This window comes from Schistocerca gregaria, chromosome 2 (genome assembly GCF_023897955.1).
Source record: "Schistocerca gregaria isolate iqSchGreg1 chromosome 2, iqSchGreg1.2, whole genome shotgun sequence".
Lineage (NCBI taxonomy): Eukaryota > Metazoa > Arthropoda > Insecta > Orthoptera > Acrididae > Schistocerca > Schistocerca gregaria.
Genome location: NC_064921.1, coordinates 889,056,946 through 889,070,483, shown reverse-complemented (window position 1 = coordinate 889,070,483; position 13,538 = coordinate 889,056,946).

Here is a 13,538-nt window from a genome sequence, read left to right as displayed (position 1 = left end):
TGAGAAAGAGACTTATGAGGAACAAAGGCCGCCAACCGGAAAAGTTCTATCTTTTTATTAATAGGATTACGGTTGGCAACAGGAAAGTTTCCGCCCGATACAGCGTTCAAACGATCTTTATACCCACCATGAAAATAAATGCATTCTTAAGAACGGCAGCTAACAACATTTTGGGTATGTAAAATTCCGAGCAGCAGCAAATATACAGTGGAAACACAAAAAGTAGCGTTGACACTCGTTTAGCCGAACACAAAAAGGATCTGTTGCTAGGGCTAACTCACAAATCGGCCGTAGTGGAGAACGCTTTCCTAGGTGAAAATGACCGGTCAGTGTACCATGTTCAAATATTTGGAGGTCAGTACGCCCATGCAACATTATACCTCCCCACACCATACAATTTAGATCACCAAAACAATTATGTTCGACACTGTTACTTGGTGCATTGCGTGTTCCCAAGTCTCGCCACGCCTCCAGGAACATTGTCGAACATGATCGTTTTGGTGGTGCAGGTGTCACGGTGTGGGAGGCATAGTGCATCGGCGTACTAACCTCCAAACCTTTGAACAAGATACAATCTCCGGTAAACTTTACTGTCACGCTACATTCCTTCCCCACGTGCATCATCTCAGCAATGCTTTCGGCCTTGTCTCCATTTTTGTTCATCTACACTCACGCTCATAAATTCAGGACAATGCTGATACATGGTGAAACAACGCTCTGGTGGGCGGTTTGCGGGATTAAATCACCTCGGGGTATGACCATGCGGTGCATAAGACCTGCGGTCGTCGCACGGTGCTGCTGGGAGCAGTCCACATATGCAGAAGTGTGTTGGTGCATCTCAGAGTACGATGCAGTGAGTAAGTTTGCAGACGTTTTCAAACGTGCTAATGCTGACTGCGTGTTGAAAATGGCTCAAAGAACAAATATTGATGACGTTAAAAAGGGTAGAATACTAGGGCGACTGGAGGCTGGTCAAACACAGCAGGTCGTAGCATGGGCCGTCCGTGTGCCACAAAGTGTGATCTAAAGATTATGGCAACGATTCCAGCAGACCATAAACGTGTCCAGGCGCTACAGTACGGGACGTCCACAGTGTACAACACCACAAGAAGACCGATATCTCACCATCAGTGCCCGCAGACGGCCGCACAGAACTGCAGGTAGCCTTGCTCGGGTCCTTACCGCAGCTACTGGAACAGTTGTCTCCAGACAAATAGTCTACAGACGACTGAACAGGCATGGTTTATTCTCCCGGAGACCTGCAGGGTGCATTCCACTGACCCCTGGTCACAGGAGAGCCCGTAAAGCCTGGTGTCAAGAACACACTACATGGTCATTGGAACATTGGTCCCAGGATATGTTCACGGACGAGTCCGTCTGTAGTCTGAACAGTGATTCTTGCTGGGTTTTCATTTGGCGTGAACCAGGAACCAGATACCAACCCCTTAATGTCCTTGAAAGGGAACTGTATGTAGGCCGTGGTTTGAGGGTGAGGGGTGGGATTATGACTGGTGCACGCACACCCCTGCATGTTTTTGACAGAGGAACTGTAACAGGTTAGATGTATCGGGACGTCATTCTGCGCCAGTACGTCCGCCTTTTCAGGGGTGCAGTGGGTCCCACCTTCCGCCTGATGGATGATAACCCACGGCTACACCGAGCTGCCATCGTGGAGGAGTACCTTGAAACACAGAAGATATCAGGCGAATGGATTGGCCTGACTGTTCTCCAGAACTAAATCCCATCGAGCACGTCTGGGATGCTCTCGGTAGACATATCGCTGCACGTCTTCAAACCCCTAGGACACTTCAGGAGCTCCGACAGGCACAGATGCAAGAATGGGAGGCTATACCCCAGGAGCTGCTCGACCACCTGATCCAGAGTATGCCAACCCGTTGTGCGCCCTGTGAACGTGTGCAAACACATTGATGTCGGGGTACATGCGCAGGAAACAGTGGCGTTTTGTAGCACTTGTGTTTCGGGACGGTTTTCTCAACTTATCACCAATACCGTGGACTTACAGATCTGTGTCGTGTGTGTTTCCTACGTGACTATGCTATTAGCGCCAGTTTTGTGTAGTGCACAAAGTTCTGCAATTATCCTTTATTTGTGAGCATGAGTGTAGATATGTTACTTGGCACTGATATAGAGCGCGAAAGCTTCTTTCAACCTTACGTTTTGCACTGCTGTGTGTGATGTGCAAGCATTTAAACGTTTCGAGAGTTCTGCGTCTTGCTGCTCTTCGGAAGCTCACTGCTTCACTTTCCACTGCAAACAATGCTTGTAATCAAATAATTCCGTGTCGGAAAAGTAACCGTGCATGATGAGACTACGTCAGTGCCGTTTAACGCTTGCTGCACATCGGCTAACGACCATTGATGGTTGAGTAAGAGTTCGGCCAGCGATTGCTGCTCGGGAGGAAGCGAGGCGGCTTGTGTTCCGCAGAGGTCGGCCGCGTGCTAACCCGCTAATCTGCATTGCAAATGCGCGGCAATTAAATGAGCGGGAGCCGCACTAGCACTCCATGAGCCTGCTAGTCCGAGTTCAAGTTGGACTACGTGTCCACTAATCCGATTTGCCGGCATATGGCTACAATTAACTGCTTCATAGCTGCCCTCCAGGGCTGACATGTCTCAGAATTTGCACCGAAGCCGTATTCGCGTATACTGCAAAGAAGGGACGCGATACCTCAGTTGCCGTATTAATTCTTAGACAAGATTCCCGAAACTGAAAAAAAAGAGCCATCTTAGCTTCCAGTGTACAGAGTGTTTCAGAACGAAGAGCAGTTCTCAATTGCGCCTAGTATTCTGATCTACACAGGGTACTGGTGAAGAAATATTACGTCTCTGTAACACGTATGACCGCTGCGCATCCGCCTATATATATATATAGTTGTGTGTGTGTGTGTGTGTGTGTGTGTGTGTGAGAGAGAGAGAGAGAGAGAGAGAGAGAGAGAGAGAGAGAGAGACAGCTTTAACGATGACCTGTAGATTTATGTCGTCCTCGTGAAATAAAGGAAATGCTTCGATACTCTATACTATCATATATATAAAGACAAGTCGTAGTTTGACGTTGTTACCGAATACTTCGAAAAGTTCTTGACCGATTTACTTCAGATTTTTACACGATATTTTAATAAAATTTTGTACAGGGATTGCCTACACGTTTTTTCCAATATTTACATATTTATATGGTATGTAAGTATATATACACTACATTAATGGGAAAGGCCGTTACCAAAAACCTGAAAAAGTTCGTCAGTGATTTATTTCATATTTTTAGACGATACTCAAATAAATGTTTGGACAGACAGAGACTAAATATTTTAATGCATATATTATATAAATATATACATAATACGTAAAGGGACACGTCGTTGGCAAAAATTTCGAAAATTTCTGTGCTAGGTTATTTCAAACTTTTACACAATGCTCTACTAAATGTTCGAACAGACATACGCTGCATATTTTTTAAATATATATGGCTATGAGTATATATAAAGTATAAGAAGGAGAGCTTGGAAATTTTTAAACCGATTTACTTCACATTTCGCACGAGATTCTAATAAACATCCAGACAGACATAGAGTAAATATTTTAAAATATATGTTATACAGGGTGTTACAAAAAGGTAGGGCCAAACTTTCAGAAAAGTTAAATATGTTATGTGGATATGTGTCCGGAAACGCTTACTTTCCATGTTACAGCTCATTTTATTACTTCTCTTCAAATCACTTTAATCATGGAATGGAAACACACAGCAACAGAACGTACCAGCGTGACTTCAAACACTTTGTTACAGAAAATGTTCAAAATGTCCTCCGTTAGCGAGGATACATGCATCCACCTTCCGTCGCATGGAATCCCTGATGCGCTGATGCAGCCCTGGAGAATGGCGAATTGTATCACAGCTGTCCACAATACGAGCACGAAGAGTCTCTACATTTGGTACCGGGGCTGCGTAGACAAGAGCTTTAAAACGCCCCCATAAATGAAAGTCAAGAGGGTTGAGGTCAGGAGAGCGTGGAGGCCATGGAATTGGTCTGCCTCTACCAATCCATCGGTCACCGAATCTGTTGTTGAGAAGCGTACGAACACTTCGACTGAAATGTGCAGGAGCTCTATCGTGCATGAACCACATGTTGTGTCGTACTTGTAAAGGCACATGTTCTAGCAGCACAGGTAGAGTATCCCGTATGAAATCATGATAACGTGCTCCATTGAGGTGGACGAAACTAAAATGAGCTCTAACATGGAAACTAAGCATTTCCGGACACATGTCCACATAACATCTTTTCTTTATTTGTGTGTGAGGAATGTTTCCTGAAAGTTTGGCCGTACGTTTTTGTAACAACCAGTATACGTATATACATAATATATAGAAAAGGAACATTATTGTCAAAAATCTTGTCATGTATATGTATATGTAAAGAAGGGAAGTATTGCTATCAAAAATTTCAAAAATTGTTGTGATATTTTGCTTCAGATTTTTCCACAATACTCTAATAAAAGTTCGTACAGACAATGGATACATATTTTTAACTATATATTGTATAAGAAAAATTGTGTAATACCTGTACATAAAGAAGAAACGTTGCTATAAAAAGTCACGAAACGTCCTTCAACGATGTACTTACAATTTTCTCATGGTACTCTAATAAAATTTGGATGGCCATAGAATATATAATTTTTAAAATATATACAATATGTGAATGTATGTAGGTTATAGTAAGTAAACATTGTTAGCAAAAAGGCTCAATAGTTATTAATTGACTTACATCAAATTTTGCACAGTACTCTAATAAACATTCAGACAGACATGGTTTATATACTTCTTTAAAAAACAGTTTACAGTTTTACTGTTAAAACCGACAGTGGGAAAGAAGATGCTGTGCTTTTAAAATGTGTGGTTTTAATTTTCTTATTCACAAACAGTTTTAACTATGATATCAGGGACTTTAGACCATAAGACAAAATGTTTGTCTTACATATTTTATTTCTATTTATATATAATTTTATGCAAATATTGTATATACAACAATGTACTGTTTCATTTTATTCCCTGAAGTCGGCTCTTACAGAAAATAGGAAAGCTGTATTTCTAGCTTATCAGCTTATCATTAGAACACTACTGCGGAATCTGAAACGTCAAAAAACATTGTAATCCTATCCGTCAACAGATTAAAGCCATGAGAAATACTATCAATGAAGGTACTATCCTCACAGGTCCAGCAACTGACGAGAACTCGCTCATGTATACAAATGATTTCAACTAATTTACCATTTTATTTTAAGAGATTTAAATTCCCAATCAAGGTTTCCCTTGCAACACTAACAAACACGGCTCTAATTCAGAGAGAGGAGAGAGAGGAGAGAGGGGGGGGGGGGTGGAAGAGGAGGTGGACTATAAGAAAGGAGGAAATGAACATAGAGAGGGGGAAGTAGTAAGTGGACAGAGAGAGGGGGCTAAGAGGACGACGACGGGGAGTGGGAGGAGGAGAAAGAGAGGAAACGGACAAGGAGGAAGAGGAGGAAGAGATGGAAAGATGGAGAGAGAGAGAGAGAGAGAGAGAGAGAGAGAGAGAGAGAAGGGAAACGGAGATTAGGACTCACATCTAATATCCATTCGTATTTACTGAATGTGAAACACTGCCAGGTTCGCTAGTGTTATCTAAAATAATGTGATTATAACTCTTAGAAAATAGAGGATAAACAGCAGAGGCAGTGATATGATGGAATTAGTTGAAGAGTGTTGTATGTGGAAAGCTTGTGCTGAAAGAGGTGAATTTTAGGCCTTGCAGTTTAATATCATTGTTGTTCAGTATCTTATGTCTATGAAACAATGGAGATACTAGGACAAGATCTAAAATCCAAGGGTAGCACTGCAACAGTAGGATTTTGCAGTCGTTATGTTCCTACTATCCTAAATTAAAGAAGAAAAAGAAACTGATGAAACGATGGGAAAGAGGACTGAATCTAACCCAAGGAAAGTGGCAGCGAGACGAACTGGGGCACAAATTAGCAGATTCCGCAATCTAGAGAGCGAAGATCAGCTTTACACTTGAAATACGCAGGAAAACCCGATATTTTCAACAGATGGGTCTATTGGTATTAAATATTGACAAGAAACTGGGGAAGATATTCGTTAAAATGGAGCACAACCTATCTAGGGTGGAACGTGATTCACAGGAAAAGTAGACATGCTGAAATCATAATCATACGAAGTGTGGAAAAACAAACTGAGAAATAACAGAATTGCGATATCTCCTTTGTCTAACGTAGAGCTTGACATGTTTTGTGAAATACGAACGTATTATAAATTAGAATCACGACGTAGCTGAAATGTGTACTGAGCTGGATAAAATACTCGAGAAAATAATTATTGTTTTATTAGATGCATATTCAGTGTGCTATACATCTTAAGCAAATAAGTCTATACTTCATAACATTGACTATATAGCAGCACCGGATCTGAAAAATGCAAGCCATATTACAAGAGTCAAATGTTTACGGAAACGAAATGCTTGTTCTACAACTCGTGTAGTGAGTATAAACTGTTCCAAGGATCAGCATTTCCACTTCTTGTTGAAGTCCTTCAACTTGTCATAAATCCTTAAGAAGTGCCCCATGAGGATGTTCTCGCAATATCTGACAAGAACGCTGTAAAATATCACTGGAACAATGATCAATTGTAAAATGAGATCGATGAACTACGTGCTCAATTACACGTAGATTTGGTTGAATATTACTGACCGTTCATTGATGACACGCGGTCTACCTGTTGCATCACCCAACCTCATGAAGCAACTACTTGTAGATCAATGCAACAGCTTTGTGAAATTTACGTTCTTTTGCTAATTAGATGAGGCATAATCAGGATTACTGTTTATTTGCGAATCATAAGTTGTACAATCTTCTTCAGATTATTCCTTGTACTCCGCTCTGTAAAGCTGATGAAAGGTGAGTGTCACAAACCTATCTATTAAGATTGCAAAAATACCTTTTATCGGTTCAAAAATGGTTCAAATTGCTCTGAGCACTATGCGACATAACTTCTGTGGTTAACGATATCACACAAATCCATGCCCGAGGCAGGATTCGAACCTGCGACCGTAGCGGGTGCGCAGCTCCAGACTGTAGCGCCTAGAACCGCACGGCCACACCGGCCGGCTTTTATAGGTTCTGTGCACTTCATTTTCCTCTTCTGAAATACGTGTGCTTTGCAGTCCTGACAGCACTTCAGAGCGTACAGAGATCAGATTTAGTTACTTCTGAAACCAACAGATGGCTGCTTTTCGAGGACGTCTCATTTGTTGTAGAGCTTCAAAATTAGATGGTAGGGACATATTGTTATTGTGGTTCTCAGCCCTAATACTGATTTGATACAGAGCTCTAGGCTATGTTGTGCTGTGTAGGCCAGTTCATTCTTGTGTAACTGTTGAAACTTGTATCAATTTGAACCTGCTTACTGTATTCAAGACTCCGCCTCACTGTATAATTTCTACACCACCTCCCCCCCCCCTCCCCCTCCCCCTCCCCACCGAACCACTTCCCTCCGTTACCAAATTAATTGTTCCTCAGAATCGCATCAACCGATTCCTTCTTTTAGCACAGTTTTGCCATGCATTCTTTTGTCCCCATTTCGAATCAGTGTATCTTGAGTTGTCCGCTGCATTAAGACGAGGACGGGCAATGAATCCGTCAATGTAGATGCACACCAAACTCGAACTCTTATGGGAATCCGCAAAATGCCGCGAGTAATGAAGATAATGAGCAAGGAGTACAACATCAGTAGTGTGTGGGTAACTTGGGAAATAGAGTCTGACGGGAGGCGTGCTAGAATAGTCTGCGATCACCACTGTGTCCGGGAGGCGTGACTGTCAAGTGGTCAACGCATATGCCTAGCAAGCAGGAGACCTGGGTTTGAAGCCCAGTCCAACACAAATTTTCACTTTTCACCATTGATTTAAATGAATGTCGCAAGGCAGCGGAGGTCTTAAATTTATCTTTTTCGGAAACGCTGTTTTTGTTATTATCCGCCTCTCTCCTTGGTTCATACTCTGTTTTTCTGCTGCCCATGTTGCAAAAGTCGTCTAGTACTTTCCCTGTCATTTCCTAATCTCGCTGCCTCAGCATTTCCTGATTTCATTTCACTACATTCCATCACCCTTCGTTTAAATTTTGTTGATATTCATCATATCACCCTATTTTGTCTTCTCTGTCAAAATAACAACGTCATTGGCTAAAATACTGGTCTGCTTACATGAAGCCCGTTCTCTCTATTTCTTGTTAGGTAGTCCTAATAATTATGCTGCTCTGTCTTCGGTACGTGAGTTCAGTACGAATGAGCTCTGAAGCTGGTTTATTGATAAAAAATTACAAGGTTTCCCCATATATCTGCTTAACAGAGACCTTTGTTTTTAGTAGTGCCACTAAATTCCGTCTCTCCCCTTCTCGCTTTATCCTTGATTCATCTTTGTGCTTTAGTTTCGTAGCGTACATCCCACTTCTATTCTGTTCGCTTTGATAAAAATAAAATAAAACAAAGAACGTATGTTGTTCCTTGTGAATAGTGTTTTATAGAGTAGCATACTACTGAACCATACATTTTATCAGCTTCAAAGTGCTTTGAACATTAATCTGTGCTTTCTAGCCACCAGATTCTATCTTTTATTTTCTTATCGTGTCTGTCGTGTTGTTTTACAACATTCGAAACAGTCGTAGAGGATCCCAGGAGAGATTGCCGGTTCTCGGCACAACCACGCTACGAATTAAAAAATATGCGTTTCCTCTTTGTGCACAAATTCGGTTTCCGCTCGAGCGGGCTTCCTTTTCTGCTCTCTCTCTCTCTCTCTCTCTCTCTCTTCATTACGAGAGGCATTTTGAGAGGCGGCCACCGTCAGGCAACGCTATTGTGTTGCGGATTCATCTGGCCGAGCTGTTAGCTGCAGTAATGTGAGCCAGACGCGGGCCACGCGGCCACTGGCACAGTAGATGGATGGGGGAGGGGGGGGGGAGGTAGTAGGAGGGGAGTGGCAGCAGCTCAGCCCCTGAAACCACGGACCGCAGCGCTCCCGCCTGATGAAGAGTGGCGTATCGTGTTAGGCCGGAAAAAGCTGCCGACACTGCGTAATTCCGCGAGAAACAGGAAAAAGGGCAAAAAAAAGAACGTGGTACCGCCACTGCTTGTCGCCGTCGGCCAACACTGGCTCCGATCTCGTGCCCATTGACAACGCTGTCTGCAATGCCAACCAATAGGTTGGTTTCACCATTGTCCAATCAGTCCCGCAGTTTTCTTTACATGTGAACATCTACCTTTCCCATTACGTAAACAAAAGTAGGAGGGGGCAGAAAGGAAAGAAAAGGAAAGGGATTATTGATGTCAATTGCATCGGAATTTTATGCGGAATCAGTGGCGACGAGTGAAAATGTATGCCAGACTATGTTTCAAACCCGAGATCTCCTATTTACTAAGAAGTTGCCTTAACAACTGCACCACCGAGACACGGTGTTCATTGCAACTGGGAAGGATATCCCGGCAGACCTCTTGGCCGACCCACATCCAATAAGGCGCCAGCGATCTATAGTCCCTATCAAGGCCGTCTACGCTTGACACTTTGAGATTCCCGGAGGAGGTGAACGTAATTGTGGATGAGACGCCAGGTTCGAATCACTTTCTAGCACACATTTTCACTTGTCATCGCTGATGCCACATAACGCGCCGATGCAGCTGACATCAACGGACTTTCCTTACTCTCCCTTCCAACTTCACTTTACAACGAGGGGCGTTTGAAAAGTCCGTGCGAAAATAAAATCTACTTACGTGTGTGGGGTAAACCTTTTTTTTATTTTTCGATATAGTCTCCTTTTAGACGAATACACTTCATTCAACGCTGTTCTAATTTGTTGATCCCTTCCGAATAATAGGAATTGTCCAAGTTTGAAAAATAGCTATTAGTTGCTACAATCACCTCCCTGTTTGAATAAAATCTTTGTTCCGCCAGCCATTTCTTCAAATTGCGAAACAAACAGTAGTCCGAGGGAGCCAAGTCTGGAGTACATGGAGGATGTGAAACGAGTTGAAATCCTTTTTCCATTAATTTTGGGACCACAACTGCTGAGATGTGTGCCGGTGCATTATCGTGATGGAAAAAGACTTTTTTGCAGTCCAATCGCCGGCGTTTTTCTTGCAGCTCGGTTTTCAAACTGTCCAATAACTATGAATAATATGCGTCTGTACTAGTTTTACCCTTTTCCAGATATTCGATGAGGATTATCCCTTGTGAATCCCAAAAGACGGTCGCCATAACCTTTCCGGCCGAAGGAATGGTCTTCGCCTTTTTTAGTGCAAAAAAAAAAAAATGGTTCAAATGGCTCTGAGCATTGTGGGACTTAACTGCTGTGGTCATTAGTCCCCTAGAACTTAGAACTACTTAAACCTAACTAACCTAAGGACGTCACACACATCCATGCCCGGGGCAGGATTCCAACCTGCGACCGTAGCGGTCACGCGGTTCCAGACTGTAGCGCTTAGGACCGCAAGGCCACACCGGCCGGTTTTTTGTTGCAGATTCTCCGTTGGTAACCCATTATTTAGATTGTTGTTTGGTCTCAGGAGGTATGGTAATGTATCCATGTTTCATCCACAGAGACGAAACGACGCTTTAAGTCCTGCGGATTCTTCCTGAACAGCTGCAAACCTTCCTTGCAACACTTCACACGATTCCGTTTTTGGTCAAGCGTGAGCAATCGCGGGACCCATCTTGCGGATAGCTTTCTCATGTCGAAATGTTTATGCAAAATATTATGTACCCATTCATTCGAGATGCCCATAGCACTAGCAATCCCACGCACCTTAACTCTTCTGTCATTCATCACCACACCATGGATTTTATCAATGATTTCTGGAGTCGTAACCTCCACAGGGCGTCCAGAAAGTTCAGCATCACTTGTGCCCATATGGCCACTCCGAAAATTTTGAAACTACTCATAAACTGTTCTAATCGAAGATGCAGAGTCACCGTAATGTTTACTAAGCTTCTATTTAGCCTCCTGAAGCGTTCTGCCTTTCATAAAGTAATGTTCAGTCACCACACGAAATTCTTTTTCGTCCATTTTTTGACAATCTCGCGACTTCCTTGATTCATACGAGTGCCAAAAACAAAGAAATAGAGCAATATGGCTGAAACTTGGTGTGCGTTCTTTCCAAAGATGCTACCTCGATACGCGCTGGTGATGCCATCTCTCGAACTTTGCACGGACTTTTCAAACGCCTCTCGCATGTTCCACAGCTGCGTATTCCGCGTGGTATCAGGCACGCATTCATGTAATTGATTCATGTCGATGGGCAATCAACCCACCACGTTTAGTGCAGATACACAGTGGCAACCTTAAAGCAGCGAGCACTGAGGACAAAGATTGCAGATAGGTGGCGATGTGGGTCGGCCAAAAGGAGTGCTGAGAGAGTCTGCGACATTGCAGCGAAAGCTATGTTCGGGTGGTGCAATGGTTAACGTAACTGCCTGGTAAGCGGGAGAGGATTATGATACCAGTTTAACATACATTTTCAATCGTCGTAATTGATGCGGCATAAAGTCCCGATGCAGCTGACATCAGTAATACATTTCCCTTCCTTGCCCCCCCCCCCCCACCCCTCACCACCACCCATTCACATAATTTGTATCTGCGCGTTGTTCACATATCCGAAAGAACAGGTTCCATCTCCATTTGTGTCTCATTTCACGTCATGCAACTTATCTTCCTTACCAAGGTTGAAAAGGGCTTGTCTATTTCTAAACAAGTCTTCTTGCGTTTCAAAACTTTGTTCGCACAGTGTCAAAGGCACTTACTTCACAAATGGCCTAGTCCTTCCTTGCTTCTCAGACGTTCACAGCAACGTACCAACGCTAATGAGCGAGAATATTGTGACTTCTTGTTATTACCGCGTTGCTCCATCTTTGGAATGTTAGACAGCAGCGACTCTACGTGTCGTGGATTCAACAAGTCCTTTATTTAAACGGTAATTAATTGAAACCCTCAGCTGCCGACAGGTGTTGTTGACATACCTCGATGGCTACCCAGCCATTGACCTTCATCTGTGCGAATGCTTGCGCAGGTTTCCCAAACTCTTACGGGAATCGTCACCTTAGTTGGCGCTGGTAATGAGTGGATGGGCAAATATCTATTAGGAACATTACGTATATACACTCCTGGAAATTGAAATAAGAACACCGTCAATTCATTGTCCCAGGAAGGGGAAACTTTATTGACACATTCCTGGGGTCAGATACCTCACATCACACTGACAGAACCACAGGCACATAGACACAGGCAACAGAGCATGCACAATGTCGGCACTAGTACAGCGTACATCCACCTTTCGCAGCAATGCAGGATGCTATTCTCCCATGGAGACGATCGTAGAGATGCTGGATGTAGTCCTGTGGAACGGCTTGCCATGCCATTTCCACCTGGCGCCTCAGTTGGACCAGCGTTCGTGATGGACGTGCAGACCGCGTGAGACGACGCTTCATCCAGTCCCAAACATGCTCAATGGGGGACAGATCCGGAGATCTTGCTGGCCAGGGTAGTTGACTTACACCTTCTAGACCACGTTGGGTGGTACGGGATACATGCGGATGTGCATTGTCTTGTTGGCACAGCAAGTTCCCTTGCCGGTCTAGGAATGGTAGAACGATGGGTTCGATGACGGTTTGGATGTACTGTGCACTATTCAGTGTCCCCTCGACGATCACCAGAGGTGTACGGCCAGTGTTGGAGATCGCTCCCCACACCATGATGCCGGGTGTTGGCCCTGTGTGCCTCGGTCGTATGCAGTCCTGATTGTGGCGTTCACCTGCACGGCGCCAAACACGCATACGACCATCATTGGCACCAAGGCAGAGGCGACTCTCATCGCTGAAGACGACACGTCTCCATTCGTCCCTCCATTCACCCCTGTCGCGACACCACTGGAGGCGGGCTGCACGATGTTGAGGCGTGAGCGGAAGACGGCCTAACGGTGTGCGGGACCGTAGCCCAGCTTCATGGAGACGGTTGCGAATGGTCCTCGCCGATACCCCAGGAGCAACAGTGTCCCTAATTTGCTGGGAAGTGGCGGTGCGGTCCCCTACGGCACTGCGTAGGATCCTACGGTCTTGGCGTGCATCCGTGCGTCGCTGCGGTCCGGTCCCAGGTCGTCGGGCACGTGCACCTTCCGCCGACCACTGGCGACAACATCGATGTACTGTGGAGACCTCACGCCCCACGTGTTGAGCAATTCGGCGGTACGTCCACCCGGCCTCCCGCATGCCCACTATACGCCGTCGCTCATAGTCCGTCAACTGCACATACGGTTCACGTCCACGCTGTCGCGGCATGCTACCAGTGTTAAAGACTGCGATGGAGCTCCGTATGCCACGGCAAACTGGCTCACACTGACGGCGGCGGTGCACAAATGCTGCGCAGCTAGCGCCATTCGACGGCCAACACCGCGGTTCCTGGTGTGTCCGCTGTGCCGTGCGTGTGATCATTGCTTGT